The sequence below is a fragment of the Anolis carolinensis genome, chromosome 1 (genome assembly GCF_035594765.1).
Source record: "Anolis carolinensis isolate JA03-04 chromosome 1, rAnoCar3.1.pri, whole genome shotgun sequence".
Lineage (NCBI taxonomy): Eukaryota > Metazoa > Chordata > Lepidosauria > Squamata > Dactyloidae > Anolis > Anolis carolinensis.
The window spans coordinates 227,134,410-227,159,298 of record NC_085841.1 but is presented as its reverse complement, the minus strand read 5'-3'; positions in this window follow the sequence as shown (position 1 = coordinate 227,159,298).

Genomic DNA, 24,889 nt, shown 5'->3' with positions numbered 1-24,889 from the left:
ACAGGTTAAATGCTCCTTACCCCCATTATCCTATGTATATGAGAAGGAATAAACCATTTCACCTTGCTCTGAGAACAGCCCTTTAGCTGAGATTTCTACTTTAATTTCCAAACACAAAAATATGTTTTCTGTGTGTATGTGATTGACAAGATGTGAGCAATTGCAAAGGGTCCTTATTACATAACATTTGATGGTATCACCAGAGACTGTCCTTAGGTATCAGGTTGTTTATTTTATTTTAAGTGCCGGGGGGGGGGGGGGGGGGTCCTATGCCAGCGTGGTAGTTACCATGTCGGCATGGGGACAACATGGGTGAAAACGGGTTACTTTAATTCATTTTTGTCTGTAGTAAATTGCTGTCTGAGCAGGGTTTGAAACCCTGCTCAGCCATGGAAACTCACTGAGTGACCTTGATTAAGTCATACTCGTTCAGCCTCAGGGAAGGCAAGGACAAACATACCACCAGCATTTCCTAATTCTTCCAAGAAAACCCATGATAGTTTTGCCAACAACAAAGGTTAGGACTGAATCATAGCAAAGGTACTGGTAGATTAGTGCTGCTGCTGAATATAGAATGGAAAGGTTTCATTATTATATTGTGGTATGGAATGGATACTTTTGGTTTTCTAGATCTTTGATAAAATGTAACATAAATTCACATTAGTCCTGTTATTGAATTCTGTCTCCAGAGTAAATGTATAATAAGATGATATTTAATTTAATGGGGTCTTTTGTGGTATTCTTAATCGAAAAGGCATACTTTTTCCATTGTATAGATAACAAGTTTAATAAAGCCACTATACAGATCCGAAGCAAAAAAACCCCAAAAACGATATTTGACCCATATCCAGTTCTGCATAATCCTTTCGATATAACAGCCATTTCAACTGTTAATCCTTTATCATTTTCTATCTTTGTTAGTACTGTTGACAGGAAATATGATTCATGTTTGGTGATTTTGTTTTCTTATTTCCATTCTTGTCATGAGGATGAGCTATTAGAATAGTCTTTCCTTCTAGGTAACACAAATCATAAGTGTGTTTTGCTCTGTTTTGACCTTTTCAATATTCTGCAGTTTGATAGGCCAGCTGATCTAGAGCACTCTGTTTATTATCCCGAAACACGTAAATAAAATATCTTGAATCAACCAATTACAACAAAGAATGTTGAAAAGGCCAAATGTAGCAAATCTGGCCTTTGGTAAGTCATGTTATATATTTATTTCTGAGACCCATATATTGCCCTTTTTTAAGAGCATCTAAGATTGGGATTATCCCAAATTTGAAAAACTACCTGATCTCATGTTTTCTGCCATTTTACCCTGAAAAGAGGATTGTGTTCCCCAATGAAAATGTTAAAGCTGCCTCAGGACTTCCTTAATTTATGCCAAAGATAAAATCCTCATGGTCTAAATGTCAGGCAGAATGTTATGCCTTAATAAGAGTGGGAGGAACAGATGGATTAAGCCACTTCCTCCACTTTTCTTTAACTATATTGGCTTGGCACCAGTCAATGTAACCTCCCTCTCTCTTTCTCTCCTCTTTATCATTGCACAGTCTTTCTCTCTTTGGTGTGAAATAGCAAGATCACATAAATATTAATAATTATTCTCTTGAAATTCATGATACTATTGTGCTTTGGTATCAAGAAATAATCAAACTACTTTCTGTACTTCATACGGATAGTGTAATTGTATGTCTTTATTCCATTAATTCTATGATTTGTTTTTGCCTTATGGTATTTCATCTTACCTGCCTTTTGATGTATTTTGGAGAATTTGTTTTCACATTTATATCCCATGGAATTTTTCCATAGCATATTATGTTTCTTTGCTTTCTGTTTTATCTGATAGGCTAGTACTAGGCTACCAATTTTATGAAAAATTGAGGATTTGAATCTTGCTCCGTCTAGTCACCTTCCAACTTTTCACCACTTTGTCATTAAAAGTAACTTTTGAATTGATATGGTTTTGCTGTCTCTTCTTTGTGTGTGCATTTATAGATTTCCAATGGACAGGGATATGTCTGTGTTCTAATTAAATTATAAAGAGGACTCAGAGAAATCTCCTTAGGTATTAAAAACTTATGTGAGATGTCTTGCGAATAACATCAACAAACACCATGCTCAGTAGCATACCCAACAGTCACATCAACTAATCGTTGCTTTTCAATAGTGATGTAAAAGGATCAGAGCTTTAAAAAAAGATCGAACTCAAGGGTATTCTCCAAGTTGTAGTCCCACAAGTAACTTTTCTAAGACCTGAAAAATATTGTAGAGATTATGAGTCAATCAGAATTGATTATGAGTCAATCTTCTTTTCTGGAAGACCCCTCGTATATAATATGACATGGCCATGGCAATTATAACCGGATGTGAAAATAACAACTGACAGGGACCCTGCAGAATGGACTTGTTGGTGAAAGCCAGGACTAGTCAACACTATGCACACATACATTGTAAATAAAAAATGAAGTTAAATTGGCATGTTAATGGGTATGATGCTAAGTAGCAAATTGCTTATACCTATACATTGGTTCATCTCCAACCAAAATTAGGCAATTTGGAATTCTTCAAACTGGGACAGAATATAAATGGAGGAAAAGTCACATATGTTTTTCTAATCTTTGAACTGAATACCATCTACACTACATCTAGCAAAACTAAAGCTACTTTCTGCATACTTCTCTGGAAATGAATCCCAATGAACACAAAAGGACTTCAAAATCAATATGCTTAGAACTTTACAGTAAGATAGTATCTCATCATAAAAACCAAAGCTGTCTGTTTACATATATATTTTTATGTGCTAAAGATACTTACATATCTGGGGTGAGAGAAAAGATTTTTAGATAGATTTATGCATCAGCACTTGATATTTGCCAAAGGTTTCACCACACCGAAAGAGCAGTGCTTTTGTCAACTAAATAATATGGGGCTTGAACTTAGAATCACGTTATCACAATTACATAGATTGTTTCCTATAATCTTATGTTGTTATCTATGTATTTTAACTATGTTGTACCCAGCTTTAAGAAGCAGGTAACAAATAAAAATAAAAATGATGATGATGATGATGATGATGATTATTATTATTATTCATTGTCTCATTACAGTCATTGATGAGACAAAAGAACATATTCTCCAACTCATCAAATCCCAAAATACCACTTTCTTATTGCTTAGTTCACAAATGAGATACTTTTCAACACACTGTATACTAAACCACAGGCTTCAAACATTAGCCAAAGAATTTGAAAGAATCATATTACTCAAATAATGAACCCGTTAAGCAAAAGTATATGGATTTAATGGGACTAAATTGACTTATATTTGCCTTAATTGATTTGTGGATCACATTGTTAATGCACATTAATGGCCATACACTTTCTTCATTTTACATTATGTCCATTTAAGTTATTTTCTCCTCAATTGCTGTACAACTTTTATTTTCCAGAAAATACTTTTTGTAAGGTTGTAACAATACATTTCTTTTCAAACTGACTGTTGTAGCGCTACTTTGCAAATTGTTAAACTTCACTTTTTCATGCATTTTTGCCCGCAGATAGTAGAAAGGCTAACTTTAAAACAAAAGTCACTTTGGCCATTACTGGGCCATTTTGCTTGATGTTTAACAGTGTTATTGTTATGATCCTTCTTGTGTCAAAAATGATTGCTAATATTAAATTGGAAGGCATGCAGTTTTACAAGTTCCCAAGTACCATAGCTTTAAAAGTCCCATATGTCCCTGCAAGATGAATAATTGTCCATCAGCCTATGGTTCATTAGGGACCAAAAATCAATTGTGTGGGAGGGTCTCTCATAGGAGGCTATACAAGCTGTGGTTTTTCTGGTTTCCTGATGAATAGAGGAGCATAGCATAGAAAGCTTTTTATCTGATGGCTCCAAGGTAGTTAGGCCAGTGACAGCTGTGAAGTGTATCCAGATAATTGGGCCAGGAAGGAAAAGGGGGAGTGTACAGACTTAGGCAGCAAATATTTCTTGAACAGTTCAGTTACAATCCTCTAGTCAGTTACTCCGGAGGATTCTCATTGACCTCCATAGGATCCAATGGCTGTAAGTGATTAGAAGATGGTGGCCTACAGTGAGCAGCAGAAAGTTTCTTTGGGAGCCTGACCTACTGTGTACATGAAAGGCCTTCAAATTATCCAAGGAGAGACAAGTTGTGGACATGAAAAATATATCACAGCCATGGTTAAAAGGGTGCTGCTGTAACATAGCTTCTTTGTGTGTGTCAACTACTTCTGTGTATGCCTGCCCTGTCTGTTCTCTTTTTTCTGTCCTTCTCACTACAACCTTTTCTTGAAATTTAGAGGGATGATCTATTGATATGGATATTTTGTGATGGCCTTTTTTCCAAAAGATTTTAGACATCAGTGAAAGCATATCAAACTTTTGATTTTGTTATGCCTTTCTTTAGTAAAAAGGTTTACCTTGTTTACCTACATGCTTTATACCTAACTTTTAGATCCTGCTGTAAAAGAAGTTATTCCTTTCAGTGCTGGATGGCATGAAATAAACAAGGTAGTGAAACAATGGAATAGTATTAAAATACAACAGTCATTTGGAAGCTGTTCAACAGCTCAGCCACCTATATGTAAGAGCAAATGAGCACTATTCTGCTAGAATGTGTGCATGCATGTTTAACAGTTTTGATTTAATGAAGAAGGGATATAAAAGTTCTGTGTTTTATAAAACACTATTTAATCCTGAACATTTCTAAAATGAGTTCTATTTTATAGAACTGAGAGTGAGTTAATCAGTAATGATAAATAACCTTTATTGATAGGCTTGGGTTATCCAATGGAGTTTATGGACAGTAGATAAATTAGATGGGGAGACAGAAGGAAAGTGTAGAACAATAACGATATTGCAGAATTTATATGCAGAAAAGTTTTGATGGCTTGAAAAAGGAATTAGATCAAAATTAATTGGGATATATCCCCATGATTAAACTTAGACCAGTGACCAAGCTACTGTTTGGGAAATCTTGGAAATCTGCCAAAATGTTCAGAAAAAGTTTGTAATTGAAAACTAGTTGTTAAAATGGATTGATAAAGCTATCAGCTTTGCTTTCTACCACATTTAATATTTTAATTCTGACAATTTTCCTATCCCTGATATGTCCTAAATTTATAAATAAAAAATAAATGAAATATTCAGTTTTAGTAAGCAAATTTTATAGCTATTCTAAGCATAGGGAGGGGAAGATTGTATTTCCTGCTACATAGTTGTCAAAGACAAAAAAGCACAGAAAAATGAAGTGGCAGCCCTAATTTAGCAGCACAAACACAACTGAATACAGAGGTATTCAACCTCAGATTTTTATGAAATAAGTATTCAGATCTAAAAACCTTATTCCTGGGTGTACAAATCTGTCAATTTCTCTCCATTTCCTCCCCAACATGTCTGTATTTGCATATAGGTACTTAAGACATCTTGGAGATAGGATCAAAATTTAAACACAAAATTCATTTATGCTCTATATGTACTTCATACACATAGCTTGAAGAAGTTCCTCAATTGAACAAACAGATCCTATGTCACTCAGGAAGTATAATGTTTCATGCATGTAGTTCCATGCCTACCTTCCACATATGTCTTTTTTAATAGAACACAAACAGCTTGGAGGAACCACAGCTGCCACTACTGCTTACCCATGGGGAGGAGAAAGAGTGGGGATACAAATCAGACATTGATGAAGAGTTTCATCTTGGTTAAGAGGGGGAGAAAATGGGGGTGGCTCTTCCCTGCCCAGCTATGTTTATTGAATTACATATTCGCTTTCTTAGTTCCCTATTGATGGCATTTGGAGGTGCCTGGGCCTTGACAACTACATTATATAATTTGGGCATTGCATAAAGTGCTTCAGAACCCCATCTTCTCACCAAAAACATATGTACAAGACAAACTTACAAATAAGTTTACTTGCCCAAAGGTATCTCCTTCTATGATCCAACTCGGAGTTTAAGATCATCGGGGGAGGCCCTGCTCTCGATCCCACCATTCTCATAAGTGTGATTGGTGGGGATGAGAGACAGTGTCTTCTCAGTGGTGGCCCCTCATCTGTGGAACTCTCTCCCTAATGAAATCAGGTCGGCCCCCTCCATTTTATCCTTTTGGGAAAAACCTCAAAACATGGCTGTGGGACCAGGCATTCTAGCAGCAAATGCAGCAATAATAATAATGATTTATGTGACTGATGATGAATGAACCCCAGACTATGATTTAGACTTGTGCAATTTTTAAATGATGTTTTTATTGTTGTTGTTTTAATTATCTGTTTTTAATTGTATTGTTTTTATAACTGTTTGTTTTTGTCATCTAATGACTGCTGGTTGTGAAGCTGCCCTGAGTCCCCCTTCCCCCCCGGGGGGTGAGAAAGACGGAATACAAATGTATGAAATAAATAAATGTTATAAACAGAATTCCGGAGAGATCATCATAAGCTATCACCCATGGCTAAGTATGATTGCCTTCCAAGTGTAGGGTCTTGGTAATGGGTTCGTAGGTGACTGTAGAAACCTATTCTTGATTTTCATGCTCTTTCACAGTGATGAGACCTATTTCCAGATGAAAGGCAGTCCTGACAAGGGACTTTTGCAGACATATTGGTTGGTGCCTGCTGATAGAGCAGTTTGGTTTTCTTGATGTTCAGTGAGAGGCCAAGCTTTTCATATGTTTCTGCAAAGGTGTTTAGAGTGGCTTGTAGGTCTTCTTCTAAATGAGCACAGACCTCATTATCATCAGCATATTGGATACTGTCATATGAAGCATGGTTGCAGCAGAAAGTCTATGAGGAATGCTCAGTGGGAGAAAGTCTGAAAGGCCAAGCAATATGGGAAAAACAAATTGTGCAATGAAGGCATCACACAACAAGAAACAGTTGATCACACCTGGGAATGATAATCCCTCATATTTTGCTGGATTACTGGACAGGAATTGGCCAATTTTAATTTTACTCTTACACAGAATTGATAAAAAGTACAAAGACTATTGGCACACTTATCTTAGTACCAAGATCATGCTAGTGTAGCAACAACTCACCCACTCGGAAGTTGCTCCTTGATCCTATACTGCATGTGGAAAGCTAGGATACACTGTCATAATGAGAAGTTTGAGACTGATTAACCCTTTGGTTTTCTTTGTATAAAGGGATAATAAAAAAATTATTTGAAGGAGTAGCATTACAGAGACATGCTCCTCCCAGAATCAACACTCTCCCTACTTTCATGGTTAGAACCCCATCGTATGTTTGTTTGAACAAGGCCACACATGTTCTAATTTAATAAAGAAACAGGTTGAGAGAAAGGAAACTTCTGATGATATGTAGCATTTCTCCATGTTTTTGTTAATTGAATTAATATCTGAAAAAGTCTATCAATGTGAGTTGTATATAGGTAGGATATCTGAAAAGGGCCATCAATGCGAGTTGTATATAGGTAGGATATCTATATTGTTGGTGTTATTCTGGGAAGGGCAATAGTACATTAAGTTCAGGTTAAAAAAAACCCTCTGCTTTGACTCCTTTTCGTTTTTTATCTCTGCTGAAAAAAATTGGGAATGGTATTTCTAAATGCTGGTGGAACTGTGTGACCCATGGATCATATGCTATCACCAAAATACTTCTATAAATCCAAAAAACTTTCTCAGAACATTATTTAAAGATCAAATTCAGAAAAACACCTCCAGAGGCCATGAAATAATATGATCTTGAATGTAAATGCTGTGGGTGTTTGTGAATCCCTAGGATCACTTCTGGTTTGGTGGAATATAAGCAGATAGGGATAATGGGGGTGTTTGTGTGGAAAATGTAAGCTGGTGTGTGGCCACAAACCCTCCATGATTGTTCACGTCTGTTTCATACATATTGTGTTCCACACAGTGAGACTTTCAAATGAACATCTATAGGTTTCAATGTGTAAATTTGTCATGTGGAGCTGGCGGATCTATTAGATAGTCTGAGCATGATATGAGGCTGAAGGTGAGCATATGTCATACTACTGAATGAATACTTTACAAATATGGAGTAGAGAAGTCATATTATTAATAAGAGGAGGAGGGGGACTCAACCATATGACACCTTTATTATTTACTAAAGAAATCTCTTGGAAAGTAGTCTTGCTTACTTAAAAGGTATTACTACCAGGATATTATCCCTGATACATCATTTCAAAGGAACAAGCTTTGGAGTCTTTCCAGTTATATTCCAGAAAGGGTGGGGCACATATCAATAAATCACTTGTACATACTGAGCATTTTCAAACCAGAAAGAAACCCATTAAAAATAATTAAGCCAGGGAAGTTAGGTGAAAGGAAGGTAGATCATCAAATTTCTTAATGGATTTTCGGCTCAGGAGAATTGAAAGCTGGAAAAAACGTTCTTCACATGGGCTCTCTCACAGTTCGTTATACTTTACTGATGCATTTTATTTCCCAGTACAGCAACCAAGAAATAGCATATAACAGAAAATACTGTTGATTTCTAATTTCAGCCAAAAAGAAAGCCAGCAAATAGTGCTTCTGAATAAAGTAATTAGGTAAGTACCTTCTGTGTGTTTATAGTCGAAATATGCTTATGATGCAGTCAGTGTAGTACAATAGTTTAGAATGTTAGCCTGGGATTTAGGAAATACAGGTTTTAATACCAACTGAGTCATGAAACTCTGGGTCAAGATAAAAGGTAAAGTTAATGTAAAAGTATATTTCTTGTGATTTTCCTTGTCACAATCGGAATTACTCTGGTATGTAGGTGAGGAAAGTTGCATTCTATGATAAACACAGACATATTTCATTCATTGATGGAGCACCTCATTAAAAACATGCTGAATGCATCATCCAGTTTGTCTGTTAGTGAGTGACTTTGAACTAGTCATTGGCTGGGATCCTACTTAGGGGATGAGGCTTCAAGTTTTGCCCAAGTGGAATGATGCCCCTCTCTCCTTGTACCTTCCTTAAAAGGCCACCTACCTCATGCTGCCCACTCCATAACATGACGGCTTCATCATTAGCAAAGAGTAGAAGCAGCAGATGAACAACCATTGTGGACAATCATATTATCCTCCAGGCCCACTTAGAGGTTGCTGTCATTGTGCATTAAGTACATCTGTTCTCCACTTGTGATTATGGCAGTGAGGCCCAGCTTGAGACAGGTAGTCTTTATGGAATAAAGAATAACAAGAACCATGGAATAATAAGACAAAACACAGGAAATTGGGTTAAATAAGGACCATTTTACTTAACTTATTTAAGATATGTTGGCTTGAAAATGAAGCAAGAAGAGGGGAGCAACCTGCTGTGGATCCAGCTTTAATTAGGTGTCAACCTTTGACAGCCTCCTCAGCTTTCACTTGGGTGAAACAACTCAACCTTGACATGTTCCAAATACTTGAGCTGTTCCCTGGTGGGTTGTAATTGGAAAGTAACCCACGGACTTTCACCCAAGTCACAGAACTCTAGAAGCAAGAGCTCAGATTCCAGGTTAATTTCAAGAGTAGCTTCCTTCCGCAAGCTCTCTACCCATCATCCTGGGTCTCAGAACTCTACAGTGCTCTACTGTTTGGTGCTAAAAGTAATCAACAAAGATTTATTTTCTTCTCCTGCTACATATTTAGTCTTTGTTTTGTCCCTTTCTCCCACTGGCCAACACAGCCTTCACCCCTGTTGCAACTCCTCCAGGAACAACATATCATCTTCCTCAGACAAATTAATAACATAAGCCCTGGAGAGCTCTGGTGGTCAGAAAACATCTTCAAGGATTACATTGGTCCCATCATTAATAAGATGCCAGCCATTGCCTCCTAGGCTGACTTACTCTGCAGATTAGTTGTGAGGATAAAGTGGTAATAGGGGAACCCACATATGCTGTCTTGATTTCACCAGAAAAAGACAGACTATTAATATAATCTAATAGATACATAAATAAATATATCTTCAGCTTTACAGGCATAGTATTGTTCCAGTCAACTATAGCAATATAGATGTAAAACCCTGGTGTGAAGGGATGCTCCATATGCAATTAAAAACTTCACCTGGTTTCTAGGGCTATGTGTTGATCTAATTACTGCCTCAAGAACTGTGAGCATGTTGTGTTGTTGTAATAGCATACATACTTGCTGGGAAAATTGTGGAACAGACTCCAGCCTTTTTTACTCAACAAATATATAAATGACATGTCAGTAATGCCACTGTGGTTCAACTGTGGAAATATTTACACTGTAGGTAACTGGTGTATAGTTCATCAAAGCTTGATGTCTGTGTACCTGTGCTTCTGTGTCTCTATTTCCTTGCCCTCTTATCAGATGTTTAAACTTGGAGGAGATCAAGAAGCAATTTACAGTTCAGTGCAGGGAGCAAGCCAGCTGAACTGCAGAGCAAATGTTGTTCCTTACAAACAGATAGTGCTTGCAAACATCTTTGTTTACAATCATTTATTGATTGTTTTATCTTTTAACAATGTCTTCTCCCAAAAGGCTTATGTAGGTTACAATGCCTTTAAAGTAAACCATCAGCTTGAAATGTAGCCTGTAAAACATCAGAATAGAATCTCACAAAACCCTGTAAGGTTAAAATAATCCAACTCCCTTTTTTGATGCAACAGAAGCATGACACAAATCATCAAACAATAGTCTGGTTGAGAAAAATAGTGATGCATCTGGAAAATGTCCTTGTAATGAAGTGTTTCCAGAAACAGTGGCTATGGACTACCAGTTGAGAAGCATTTGCCATCCAATCCCCAAAATAAAGAGAGTTAAACTATGGGCAACTTTTATTGATGCTACCTAATTAAACCTTGTAACATGCAGATAATTCTAACAGGTCGCATGAACTTGGTGTGGATAAAGCTGAGGCAGTAGCCATCCCAGACCTACTCCTCGGCTAATTTGGATGAAACACCTGTATCCCCGTCTGTAATCACCCAGGACAACCAATAAGGGAAACTTGACAGAGAATTCTGCCCCAAGGATTTATTGAGGCCAGACTCTCCCGTTCCTAGGCCATTTCTGTTCGCCCTCACCTTGGCTATTTGAACCACAGGTAAGAGTTTCCATTCCTGGCCTACACACAAAAGGGGTGCCTTGAGTGTACACCAAAATTAAATCCCTTGCTGTTTTCCAGCATGGCATATTTAAAACTGCACCTTCCCAATTTTCCCTCTTTGAACAGTATAGGGTAGGGGGGAAAAAAACCCTAGAAAGGGGAAGGTTTTGAGTCTCTTTGATGCACTGAGAGTAATCTGCTTCATCTCAGATTACCATGGACATGAATTAGTTCAATTTCTGTGTTGGGCTGAATATCTCTAAAGTGAAGATATTTCCTTCTTGTTTGCATCTTATCCAAAGTCGTCGTACAACACTAAGTTACCTAAATTTGGGCATTCTCATGCTGGATTTTCTGGTACAGTAGAGTCTCACTAATCCAAGCCTCGCTTATCCAAGCCTCTGGATAATCCAAGCCATTTTTGTAGTCAGTGTTTTCAATATATCGTGATATTTTGGTGCTAAATTCGTAAATACAGTAATTACAACATAACATTACTGCGTATTGAACTTCTTTTTCTGTTAAATTTGTTGTATAACATGATGTTTTGGTGCTTAATTTGTAAAATCATAACCTAATTTGATGTTTAATAGGCTTTTTTTAATCCCTCCTTATTATCCAAGATATTCGCTTATCCAAGCTTCTGCCAGCCCGTTTAGCTTGGATAAGTGAGACTCTACTGTATTTATCAGTAGCAAATACAGGGTAAATTTGATTTATCTGGTAGGTAATTTTTCCTCTCCCACAAATGGAATAAAAAAAGTCTTTCCCATGGCATGACTTGCATGCCACATGAAGAGTTTTTGTGTGAAAGTCAAAATGAATATCTTGAAGGTTTTTTATTACTATTATAACTGGGTTAATCAGAAACCGTATCATGGGTGTTTCATCTTGTTTTCATGTTATGCTTTTTCAGCCCTGCATTTCATTTGCAGACACAGGTTTTTTCCACAGCTTGGGTATTACGTAGTTAGTGGAGATCTAGATTATCTGGATTGAGAGAAAATTTCTTTCTCCAGTTCCCCACTTGTAATGAAGAATCCAAATTGGCTCAGATTGTCCAGCCAGCTGATGTGGTGTTTTCCTCTTTAAGAAACTATTTACCCTGTATTTCACTCTAAAAGATACTCCTGGGAGTGAAGTTATCTCATAATATTACTTTTAAAACTATGTTCTTTTAATTTTGCCAAAAATAATGACTTTTAAAAAATACAACATAGTCTTCCAGGATGAAATATACAGTGCAAAATGGAGAGATTGGGTGCGACACCACCTACTAATGACACATCAGGGCAATGATGCACAATCTAACCTAGAAAGTATTACGTGTTCTTTGAGTTGGCTGCTGAATGGGTCAAGTTGCCAAGGAGGTTGTTTGAAACAGTATCATGAACTAAGTTGTTAATCTTTGCAAACGAATTGCTCACCAAGATCATTACTGTTGTGAAAGTTTGAGAAAATTAATGAATGTCTTTGAAGTGAGACTAAAGAGTACCCCCCCCCCACACACACACACACTCACAATTTCAAAATATTAATAAAAGGAAAACAAAACAAATGCCAAATGGATGAGCACATCTTGCTCCTAAATGCTAATACTAGCATGGAGATTTAAGATCTTTTCATAGTGAATATACTACCCCATCCTCATTTCTATTTCACCAGCAATGTACTTCACTTTTTTTAAAAAAAAAATTAACCAGTGTTGAACATTATATCTGCATTGAGTGTAATACTGGTTAGTTACAATAATTTGATTACATTTTTTAAAACCGTGTGAGGATCAACTCTACTTATGATCCTGGCTTGTTAACAAGCCATGTTTTAAAATAACCGTATATTCTGCAGTTCACCTGCAATAGTTTACAATAACACATGGGTACTTTTCATCTCTTCTCAATTACACCAGAGGAAAGGGGATTTTTTCTGATCATTTAGGCAAAGAGCAGGCTTCCTACAATAAGACAACATTAAGCACCCACCTCATGAAGTGGACTTCTAATATCATGAAAAGTTGGCAAGTAGTTAGCTATTCATGGACTGGGTTGCTGTGAGTCTTTCAGGCTGTAGAGGCATGTTCCAGAAACTTTTTCTCCTGATGTTACACCCACATCTATGGCAGGCATCCTCAGAGGTTGTGAGGTATGTTGGAAACTAGGCAAGGGAGATTTATATATCTGTGTAAGGTCCAAGGGTGTGAGAAAGAACTCTTGCCTGTTGGAGGCAGATAGGTGTGGATGTTGTAATTAATCATCTTGAGTAGCATTTGATGGCCCTGTGGTCTCAAGACCTGGCTTCTTCCTGTCTGGGAGAATCCTCTGTTTGGAGATGTTAGCTGCCCCTGATTGATTCATGTATGGGATTTCTCTGTTTTAAGAGTGTTGTTCTTTATTTACTGTTCTGATTTAAGAGTTTGTTTGTAATACTGGTAGCCAGATTTTGTTCATTTTCATGGTTTCCTCCTTTCTGTTGAAATTGCCCACATGCTTGTGGATTTCAGTGGCTTCTCTGTGTAATCTGACATGGTGGTTGTTAGAGTGGTTCAGCATTTCTGTGTTCTCAAATAATATGCTGTGTCCATGTTGGTTCATCAAGTGCTCTGCTATGGCTGTCTTCTCTGATTGAAGTAGTTTGCAGTGCCTTTCATGCTCCGTGATTCATGTTTGGGTGCTGCATTTGGTGGTCCTTATGTAGACTTGTCCACAGCTGCATGGTATATGATAGACTCCTGAGAGATGAGAGTATTCCTCTTGTCCTTCACTGAATGAATGGATTATTCCTGTATGTCTATTAACAGAGAAGGAGCAATAGTTCTTGTGTGATTTTCTGCTTTGGGTACTATGCACTTTGAATGGGGGCATAAGGTTGCAGGTGGCACCATGTACTGCTCTGCTTTGGACAGAAAAATGTACTGTATCAGCTTACATATAATACTAAGCCGTAGTTTAGCATTGTGACCTAAACGAAGTTTAGCATTTTCTACAGCTTCTGATCTTGGGTGTGCGTCCCAGCACAAACCATAGCATCTGGATCTCATCAATATGTCATACATGCTGTGGTTACAATTTGCCATGAACTGGTCTAAGATTACTAAGGCACATTAGCAGCTTGAAAGCAGTACATGGCCTTGTTGCATTCAGTTTGATGGAGCAACCTGTAATGGCAAAATGGATGATAACACCTAAAAGCTACAGGTGGACATATTAAAGCCTTGAATTTTCCCTTACTGAAAATAAAATTCCCTGGGGCTAGAACCCTTCTTTCCTTATGTTCAAACCTTATATTTGTAATCAATTTTATTTATCTGGAGAAACATTCCAAATATGCTATCCACAGCCGCTCAGCCTGAAGTGATACAGTCTAATGTAACACCTCCAGATTGTACCATCTGATTCTCCAGCATGTGGTACCCCAGAACGTATGTGTTTTGTCATAAGTTGAACTACAACAGAGTGCTGGACATTTCTTTAGGAAAAAACCAATAGCTGTTAGGGTGTGAGAAGGAGAGAAGAGTCCCAGTCAGAAGAACATTTTCTATTATGGTTTTTTAATTGGAGGAAAAAAGTATATTTGAGCCCATGATGTAGTCGGATATTAAACAGCACATTTGATGGCCATATTTCTCTTTTATGCTTAATTGACCTGGTTTCTTCATTTTTAAAATTTTTCTGAATTGGTGATACTTAGCTCCTATTTTGGCAACAGCAGCCATTGCCAGAAGCAGCATAGATATGGCACACAAAACAGCAAGATTTAGAACCAGACATAGCAAAAGTCAAGGTTGGCAGTGGATGGATAGTAAAAAAAAGGTATAAGTTTTTCATGGTTTCTTAAATAAAATAAGTAATTTTGATTTTGTGTGTGTGTGTGTGTGTAGGAATCAACCAAGACTATTTTTTTTTCTTCAATTTAGCAAAGAGAAATTTGGAAGATGGTTTATGTACCACTCACTCCTGTTCTGAGTAGTCACTGTGCTTGTCATTTATGGAGCAGAGTTTTGAAAATTACGTTTCAAAAGTAATTTGTTCTTTTAATCTTAATGACCCTATCATGAAGGGTTTTTTTTTTGCAATAGTTGTTCCATGACTGAGCAGGGATTTGACCACTGGGATCCAGAGTCACACTATAATTCTGAAACCACCACACCTTGGTAGCTCATCGTATTTGAGAGGTAACCTATCATTATTGCTTACTACAACACTGAAAATTTCAATTTGTTACAATATTTGCAACATCACTTAATACTTTTCTATTGTATTCCATCACACATGAATTGCTAAGATAATAGCTTAAAACCCACTTCCATTTTTTAAAAATCAATTCAGAATGCTTCTTAAAATGCACTTTTAAAAGGCAAACTTTTGGTAAGTAACTAAAGGGTAAAGATAAAGGTTTTCTTTTCCCCTGATCTTAAGTCCAGTCGTGACCGACTCTGGGGGTTGGTGCTCATCTCCATTTCTAAGCCGAAGAGCCAGCGTTGTCCGTAGACACCTCCAAGGTCATGTGGCCGGCATGACTGCATGGAGTGCCGTTACCTTCCCGCTGGAGCGGTACCTATGGATTTACTCACATTTGCATGTTTTCGAACTGCTAGGTTGGCAGGAGCTGGGGCTAACAGCGGGTGCTCATTCCGCTCCCGGGATTTGAACCTGGGACCTTTTGGTCTGCAAGTTCGGCAGCTCAGCGTTTTAACACACGGTGCCACCAGGGGCCCCTTGGTAAGTAACTAGAAACTATTTATTCATTACACCAGTAAATTAGCTTTAGTCCTTTTTGTTGCATCACATTTGAAATGTGGACTTTAATACACATTACCTCCTGGTAACTAGTTAAAGTAATCGTGTTATTTGTTATCCACAGAATAGCTAGTTTCAAATAACTATGCTACTTTTAATTTGTTCCATACTACATTTCAAGTTATTGTAAGATGCTGTTTTTCTAACAGAAGAACTGTTTTATAACGAACCATGGTACTGAGAAAACTTCAGATCCCTGGAATTTATTAAGTAAATAGATGCATTAAGCTGTGTACTTCTGGGTCTAGTCATAATGGAAATGTGCTCGCCTCCTCTTCTCTCACTCCAAGGCCAGAGCAATGGCAGTTGGGGCAGAGTGCAAACTTTTCATCTGCTTCTGGCCCTGGGCATGATGGACCTGCCTCTTCTTTTCCCTATTCCCTGCCAGGGCAGGGGCCGTCAAGATGGAGGGAGGTCTGCATGTATTTTGGGATTTAGGCATGACGGAGCTATGTCTGTCTATTTTTTTTCTCTTCCCTGCTAGGTTAATGGCAGTTGGGATGGCGGAAATGCTGTTCATGTGTTTCTGGATTTAGGTACAATGAAGCTGTGTTTGTCTCTTCTTCTCACCCACCAAGGCCAAGGGCTCGGGCTGTGGCGCAGGCTGGAGAGCAGCTGCAATGAATCACTGCAATGAATCACTCTGACCAGGAGGTCATGAGTTCGAGGCCCGCTCAGAGCCTATGTTTGTCTTGTCTTTGTTCTATGTTAAAAGGCATTGAATGTTTGCCTATATGTGTAATGTGATCCGCCCTGAGTCCCCTTTGGGGTGAGAAGGGCGGAATATAAATGCTATAAATAAATAAATAAGGCCAAGGTAGTGGCAGTTGCGATGGAGGAAAATTCCAGGCAGAATCTCAGAATGGGTTTATCAGGCAATGGCCTTATTGGGTAACAGAAAAGCAATAAAAGGTGATAAACTTTTATTTCCCCTTCAGAAAATGCAAACAATACGCTGCCCACACCCATACCAACCTCAAATACGTCTCTATTAAAAAGCTCATAGGCTCCTTCTTAGATAGAGAACTGAGAGTCCCTGGGTGGGTAGTCTTTGCACAAATAAGGCTGGAAGTAATTTTAGATGTTGCATTAAATCAGTGGTTCTCAGCTCGGGGTCACAAATGTTTTTGGCCTTCAACTCCCAGAAATCCTAACAGCTGGTAAATCAGCTGGAATTTCTAGGAGTTGTAGGTCAGTAACATCTGTGGACCCCAGGTTGAAAACCACTGGATTATATAATGAAAGTTGACTGTAGCCAAATTGGACAGCATTCTGTTCTTCTGCAGATTGTTAAATAAAAAGGAGTGTGACAAGGGGGGACAAGGTATTACTGGTAATAAGTCATTTTATAATGTGTGATAATCTTATGTGGCAAAGGAGGAAGTTTTTTGCATACTAATCAAAACTGCAAATCTGTGCACTCTACTTGTAGACAAAATCCAATAGATAAAACGAGCTGACTTCTATGAAGACATGTGACAATTGCACCGTTGTTTCTACTCGTTTGTAGCAAAAATGTTGGGAAGAAGAAGCTAAGGCTATTTTTCACTTTGAAAATAGAAAGACTACCAGTTTTTCAGATCTTCTTCTGTAAAGCAGAATTTGGAATCTTGTTTTAATATTCTGTAATTCCTATATACCGAGAGAGCAAGCGAGAAAAGCCAAGGATTTTCTCTTTAAAAGAATGACTAAGTTTACGATGGCATGGACAAATTTCAGCGAGTGATGATAGTTTCTGAGAATTTACAATGCTTAAAAAAATCTTCACTGTTAAATGGCAGGGAGTAAGGAAGCCAAGCAAATTACATGTATAATAGAATAATGAACTATTTTATCCTTTTTATATTTATATAGAACTTTCAAGGGACCTCCAAATTAGGATCCTGCATCATTAAACATTTGACATTTGTCCAGTTAAAACTATTGACTCATGCTTTCATTTCTTCCCCTGCAAATTACTACAGTGCCACAGCTGATCTGACTATATTTTCCATTTCTTATAAATAGCCACAAGAAAAGTATTAATTATCCGTGTGCGAATTAATGCACCAACTGCCTTAACCTTTCAGGTTTTCTTAAACTCCAGCATAACAAGGCATATCCATGGCAGCAAATGTGATTTATTACAAGAATTTTTAATTTCTGTTTTTAAATATGTTACCCACCGATCTGCATACATTTAAATGTGCCCCTAACACTTTTCACTGTCTTGAGGCTGTTGTTTAATATTCAAGGATGATTTTTGTCCACATACATTTTGGTCTATGTCACCTCAGATTAAATTATTACTCTTTGCAGCCTTTTCGGAGCAGGCCTCGGGCCCTTATTTACAAGAATCAATGAGATAGTAATGAAAATCCATTTTTCATACTATCAGCTCTGGCCTGCTTTTATTTAGTTAGCTGTGTCTAAGCAAGCAATTCATTTTGTGAAAATGTCATGTTGATAAAAAGAGAGCAGGAGAGAAAGGGAGAGGAGCCGAGAAAGGGTTAACCTCCACTCCACCCTTACTGAAATGTACCAATAACAGTAAAAACACGTATTTTTTTTCCAAAATATTTTTCTTAATGTATGCAAAGTAATGTATATTGACACATGTGCAAGTCTTTTCATGATGAATATTGAAATATATATGCAAAGCACAGGAAATGAGTAACATGTTATAGATCTTTCAGTGTACATTGAGAGGAAATGAGCCATTTATATTCCACAATTTAGTGAATACCTACTGTTTATTGGGACAGAACACATAGGAGTGTATTTGTCTTAGTAATTTATTTAGGTAAATATATTTATTCTTCTAGGACATTTTTGGTGCATTTTCCCCCCTGGTTCTGTAGTACTAAGCATAAATATTTAACCATGCATTGTCTCAAATGTTATTCATGTAATTTATCAAAGAAAACAGCAGAGTTATAATAACCTTAAGGGCTGCACCTTCACTTAAACCTGCAAGTGAACTGAAATGCAGACAAACTGAGTTTGTATCTTCTTCATATATATAAAAATAATTTTAAAAGGAGGTGAGAGGAAAAAGACAAATAATTTAACAGATGCCAGCTGGCCAGTTTTTTAACCAATTCATCTGGTTGTCTTGTCGAAGGCTTGTTAGGTGGTTGTTACCACCTGACTATTCTCATTTTCATGGTTGGCCTTTCTATTAGGTGCAAGGAATGCCCTTTCACTGCTTCACAGTTTAAAAAGGAAGGGATATGTGAGAACTTTACTCTAGGACAGGGACAGTCTTTCAACCATCTCTGGGGAAGAAGCAAAAGTAGAGCTATGCCAAATTTGTCCTCCAGTTTCCAGAAAGTTTTCTTCTCTCATGTTCCTGTGTGATGGCTAATACATTTTAGAATAAGTTCCAAATTTATATTGGTTGTGTTTTAAAGCTTGTTTTAGCATTGCAAATTTGTTGATGGTGTTATATGGGTATACATCACTTAACAAATCAAATGTATACTTGGGCATTTCTTCTTCAACTGTAAACATTGGTTTAAGAGGCAGAAATAACATGGAAAAAGTAGGTGTAGGTAACAATGCCAAAAAAGAAGAGCCATTCAAATGTTTCAGTGAATTAAAACTAACAACAATATACACGTGTGGAATGTAACAGCCAAGCCAGGTAAGTCTTGCATTGAGCATGGCATCTTATATGCTATCAATATGCCTGCCATCATTGTCACCCCAAGTTTTTGTTGGCTGCTCTTGGTATACACCACCAACAGTCCAACTTTTGAATTTAGTTATTTGAAAACATTTTTTACTGAGAACCACACTCTATGAATCACTGAATGCATATAGCTGTAAGGTGCACACACACTGAAATCGACGAATTAATGCCATTTCTTAATGTAGCTGTTTCTTGGGGAAATGTAGGGTAATACATGAGAAGTGGACTCCAGTAAAGTAACTTGTAAGAATCATTCAATCATTATGAATATAGTGGTGGTTTGCGACGAGAACATTGACATCATGGTGATTTGTCTGTGCAATGTAAAGGATGAGGGCATTTTTCATATAGCTGCGGGCCATTGTGCATTTTCATATAAAAAACATAGGGGAAGGTCCTTATGGACATCTGGAAAAAACAATACAGTTTGGTTGCAATGTTGAAGATGGTCTGGTGTAGCTGTGTCTCAAATTTCCTTCTGTTAAAATCTTATTTATTTTAGATTCTAGATTTAGATTTTAGCTTCAGATTCTTAGAGGAAGCACCTAACTTAACACCTGTCTATTAACTCAACTGTTTTGTGTGAGTCTTGGTGGAACTGAATCACAACATGAACCTTAAATGTAACAGTATAAACCTGCATCTGAAAATAATTCAGTAATCTTCATTATCTTCTGAGGTGACTGGTTTTACTACTTTGTGCAGAGAAGTTTGAAGGCTCCAAAGTCTAATGAGCATGAAATTCTCTGGAGGATTTCTGTCTGTGGTCTAACAGAGTTCACTTTACTTGCAATCCTGGAGCCTCATTAGTTATGTTCAACAAAGCGCAGGGCCAAAGGACGGTGTTCCAGAAATACATATTTTTCATTGAAATAAAAAAAACCCAGAACCCACTGATGTTTACCTTAGCACTATAAGAATAACAACAGTTTCTGCCACTCTTGCAAGCAGATATTATTGCTGCAACAAAACAGTAAAAAAAAAAAAAACATTTGGTGGTACTGAGCTGTTATGTTCTATGTAAATATTGTATTTCTATGAAATTGGTCAAGTTCCATAAACTCTAATGCCAAGGGCAAAGTACATCTCAGTAGTCGATGCAATCTATATTCCTTTAGATGGCCATGACACAGAGTTCAGCTGAGCCTATTGACAAGTGGGCACCCAAGCAAGAAATCTGAAGAGTTCATTCTGATTTGGTTGATCAGAATTGTTGTGACTTTTTTGCATTTTCCAGGAACAATAGGGGAGACACAGTTCCATAGCTACTGCATTCAGGCAATTTTACTGCACCGGAATGATCAAACTGAAGCATAGGTTGTTGCTCACTAGACTTGTGCATTTCGATTGGAGGGTGATCCATTTTTGGTAACCAAATTTCATTGGGTACCCAGATCCATTTTTAGGAGCCTCCCGAAAATTGGCTAACAGGAAAATCTGTTTTCAGCCAAGCAACTGAAAATTCTGTGAAGGTCTGGCTCATTGATGAGAACTGAGAACTTACGAGGTTCCCCTTTCCGTTCCTGGGATTCTTTCTTTTCTTTCTTTCAAAGTAGTCTGGGTTTGAGCAATGGGATTAAGGAAGTACCCCTTCTGGGACCCGTTCCTATCTTCCTTTCAAGGGAGCCTGGGTTTGACGAACTGGGTTAAGGAAACACCCCTCCTGGGACCCCTTTCTTTCTTCCTTTCAAGGAAGTCTGCGTTTGAGCAATGGAGTTAAGGAAGCAGTGTGTAAGACAATTTTGTATTCTGATTGGCCCAACAGGCAGAGCTCATAGGGAAACCCCATGCGAGAAGCATGAGGCAGCCTCTCCATGCCGCGTGATTCTGAATAGGGGAGAGGCTGCCATGATCGGCTGCTATGGGATCCCATTATGGATGAAAAAATGTGACGGCTGAGCATTACAGCCATCCAGCCGAGCCAAACAAGCCATATCGGCCAAAGGGAACTGACCACTCTTAATCTGTGCACAAACCTATTTCTTACACAATATCATGGGCACAATGAATGTATCTACAGTGTAGAATTAAGGTAGTTTGACACCACTTTCACTACCATGACTCAATGCTTGTGATTTTATAAAATCTTTAGCCTGGTGCCTCATTAAGCTATATTCCAAGGGGGGACTTCCGGAGGCGGGGCAATGGCGACAGGCTGGGTCCACCGAGAGCTCTTGGTGTGCCAACCGCAGATCTGACCTGGTAGAGCGACAGCTCCCTCTTTCCCCTCGGATCGAGATTGGGGGAAAGACGCCGGTGGCAGAGGATCGCTCCGACGGCCCCAACGACCCTCGCCCCTCAAGGGTGAGGTTCTAGTGGGTCCGGAGGACCTCGGCCGGCGGGTCGACAGCGGGAAGCGGGAACAACCGCATTATCTGCCAGCCAAGCCACCGCCGAACCCATCGGAGTAAAAAACAGCAGCGACGGGCAAACAAATCGCCGCCGCCTGCTTAATTTGACAACAAGTAATCCGGAAGACTAAGCCGTATGGTGAGTTATCTCAGTAGCGATACGACATATCAGAAGTCTTCTTAGTTAACTTAAGATAGAGGCAAATATTCAAAGTATAAATAATCCAAGCCATCTTACTGTGACTCCACTGGCGTGGTTGGGAGGAGAAGGAAGAGGTGGAAGAACGGAGGTGGAAAGAGGAAAAGGGAAGGAAAAAGGATCGCCTGGGAGGCAGCGTGGGAAGTTTGGTGTCAGTCCCCATAGTGCTGGAGTTGGCTGTTGATTTGATACGACCTTGGAGCCATATTGTTTAGTCTACGGGCTACCTTCTTTAAACAATCGAGGGAGGACCTGACGTATGCGGAAGTAGTGGCGCCGCTAGCAACCAGTACGAGGAGGAGATAGGAACTTTCCAGGCGGGAGCATTTTCCGGAGGGGATATAGTGAGAAGGACACAGGGCTGATACGTGAAGAGGATTTCATAGACCGAATAAGCAGGGGATACTGAATCCAAAGGAAATCCAAAGAAAACGAGGCCAAAGGAAAGCGACGGACGCAGGAAGGAGAAAATATAAATCAAGTAGAAGGTAGTACCCGAACTTGGATCCCCCGCGTTCGGGTCTCTAGATTTTCTATCTCTCCTGTCCCTCCTATTCCTCCCCCCATCAGTCATTAACCCTTTGACCTTAGTACTAGATTGTAATCCCAGTGGTCCCAACGAGCATAACAAGCCGGGGCTATGGCGACACCCAAGTGGAGAACAGACAAAGATAACAAAGATAATAAGGACTCTAGGCTAAATGTGCGAAGAACCTCCCTTCCAGAGGAGGGGGGCTTAAAAGATATTTTGAGAGAGATTAAGAAAATTTCGGAGAAACAGGATCAATTGCAAAGTGAGGTCCAAATGATAGCTAAAAAACAGGATTTGCAACAAAAAACTCTGCAAGAAGAGCTGGCGGAGTTGAAAAAAGAGTGGAGAGGAGAGATGGGGGCTATGAAAAAAGAACTTATTAAAAACTCTAATGACATTAACGAACTTAAAATAGTGAACAGGAAAAATGACAAAATGCAAATGAAATTACAAGAGAAAATGGAGTCCATGGAGGAGAGAGAGAAGAAAATGGAAAAAATACAGGAAAAACTGGAATTCCAATCACTGGAATACCAATTAAGATATAGGAACATTCAAGAGGAGGAAAAAGAAAATATTGGTTGGGTGATCACACAAATAACAGCTAAGATTCTACAATGCACGGAACAGGAAGCCTGCGGCCAAATCGACAGGGTATATAGAATTCAGTCGAACTTTACTAAGAAAAACAAAGTAATCAAGGACGTTATGGTTCACTTCCTGAAGAAAACCACAAGAGATGAAGTACTCAGAAAAAACGCTATAAACCCTTTATGGTACAAAGACAGAAAGCTGATCATATTAAAGGAACTGCCAAAATCGATATTAAACAGAAGAAGGAAGTACTACTTCCTAACAGACGAACTCAAGAAAAGACAAATAAAATATAGATGGGAAAAATATGAAGGCCTAATGGCTACATACAAAGATGACAGAGTATGGATCACTTCGGAGGATGAAGCAAAGGACTTTTACAGGATGTTAAAGAAAGATTTAAATGCAAATAGATTATCATTATCCTCAAGTAATGGTAAAAATCCTAAAGAAACTAAAAAGAGAAGATTTGATTCGCCGAAGGACAGTGACCCAACAGTTGCTGAATTGGACTTGATCACAGACCAAGATGACTCGGACACGGGAGAACCAACAGAAGATGATGGAATCCTCAAAGATGAGTAATGTCTGTACTCATTTAAAATGTTTCTCAAACAATATTAACGGGCTGAACACCCCCATTAAACGGAAAAGATTATTTAACAAATTAAGAAAAGGAAATTACAGTATTATAGCTTTACAGGAAACACACATTGAACGTACGCACTCCAATCTTTTGATTAACAATCAGCTAGGGAAGGTATTTGTCTCGGCGGATGCCAATAAAAAAAGGGGAGTGGCTTTATACGTAGATGATAACCTCACAGCAAAAGAAGTATTTAAAGACAACGAAGGTAGGGTCATAGCAATTTTAATTGACCTGGAGGAGGAAAAAACCCTAATTTGTAACATCTATGCCCCAAATGGCCCTAAAACAAAGTTCACCAAAATATTGAGAGAAAATATTAGTAACGTAGAATTTGACCATATTATAATTTTTGGTGACTTTAATGGAGTATTAGATAAAGAATTAGATAAAACTAAACAACCAAAGAAAGTTAAAGAAGCCACCTCCCTCCCTAAAAGCCTCCTAGCATTAAAAGATGAACTGGATTTAGTAGATACGTGGAGAGAATTAAACCCCCGAATAAAAGACTTTACACACTATTCAAATAGGCACCATTCATGGTCGAGGATCGACATGATATGGGCTTCCAAATCCCTTGTGACAAAGGTATCGGACATACGTATTTTACCTAGAGACTTATCGGACCACTGCCCATTAGTAATGGAACTTAATAAAAAAAGGTTTGTAAGGAGATGGAGGCTAAACGAAAATCTATTAAAAGATAAGAAAGACATAGATAAAATTAAAGAGATGACGAAAGAATACTTTAATATCAATGACACCAACGAAATCAACCCACAAATTGTATGGGACGCTTATAAAGCAGTGGCGAGAAGATTCTTAATCCAATTAAATGCTACTAAACGAAAACAAAAAGAAGCAGAATGGAATAGTTTAAATAAGGAGATTGAGATGAAGGAAAAGGACTTAAAAGCCAACCCCAAAAACAAAAAGATAAAAAGAAATCTAGATCTATTAAATAAAATGAAAGAGAGTAGAGACTTAGAGAAATTGGCAAAACAAATTAAATGGGTTAAACAATACGCTTTTGAAAATGC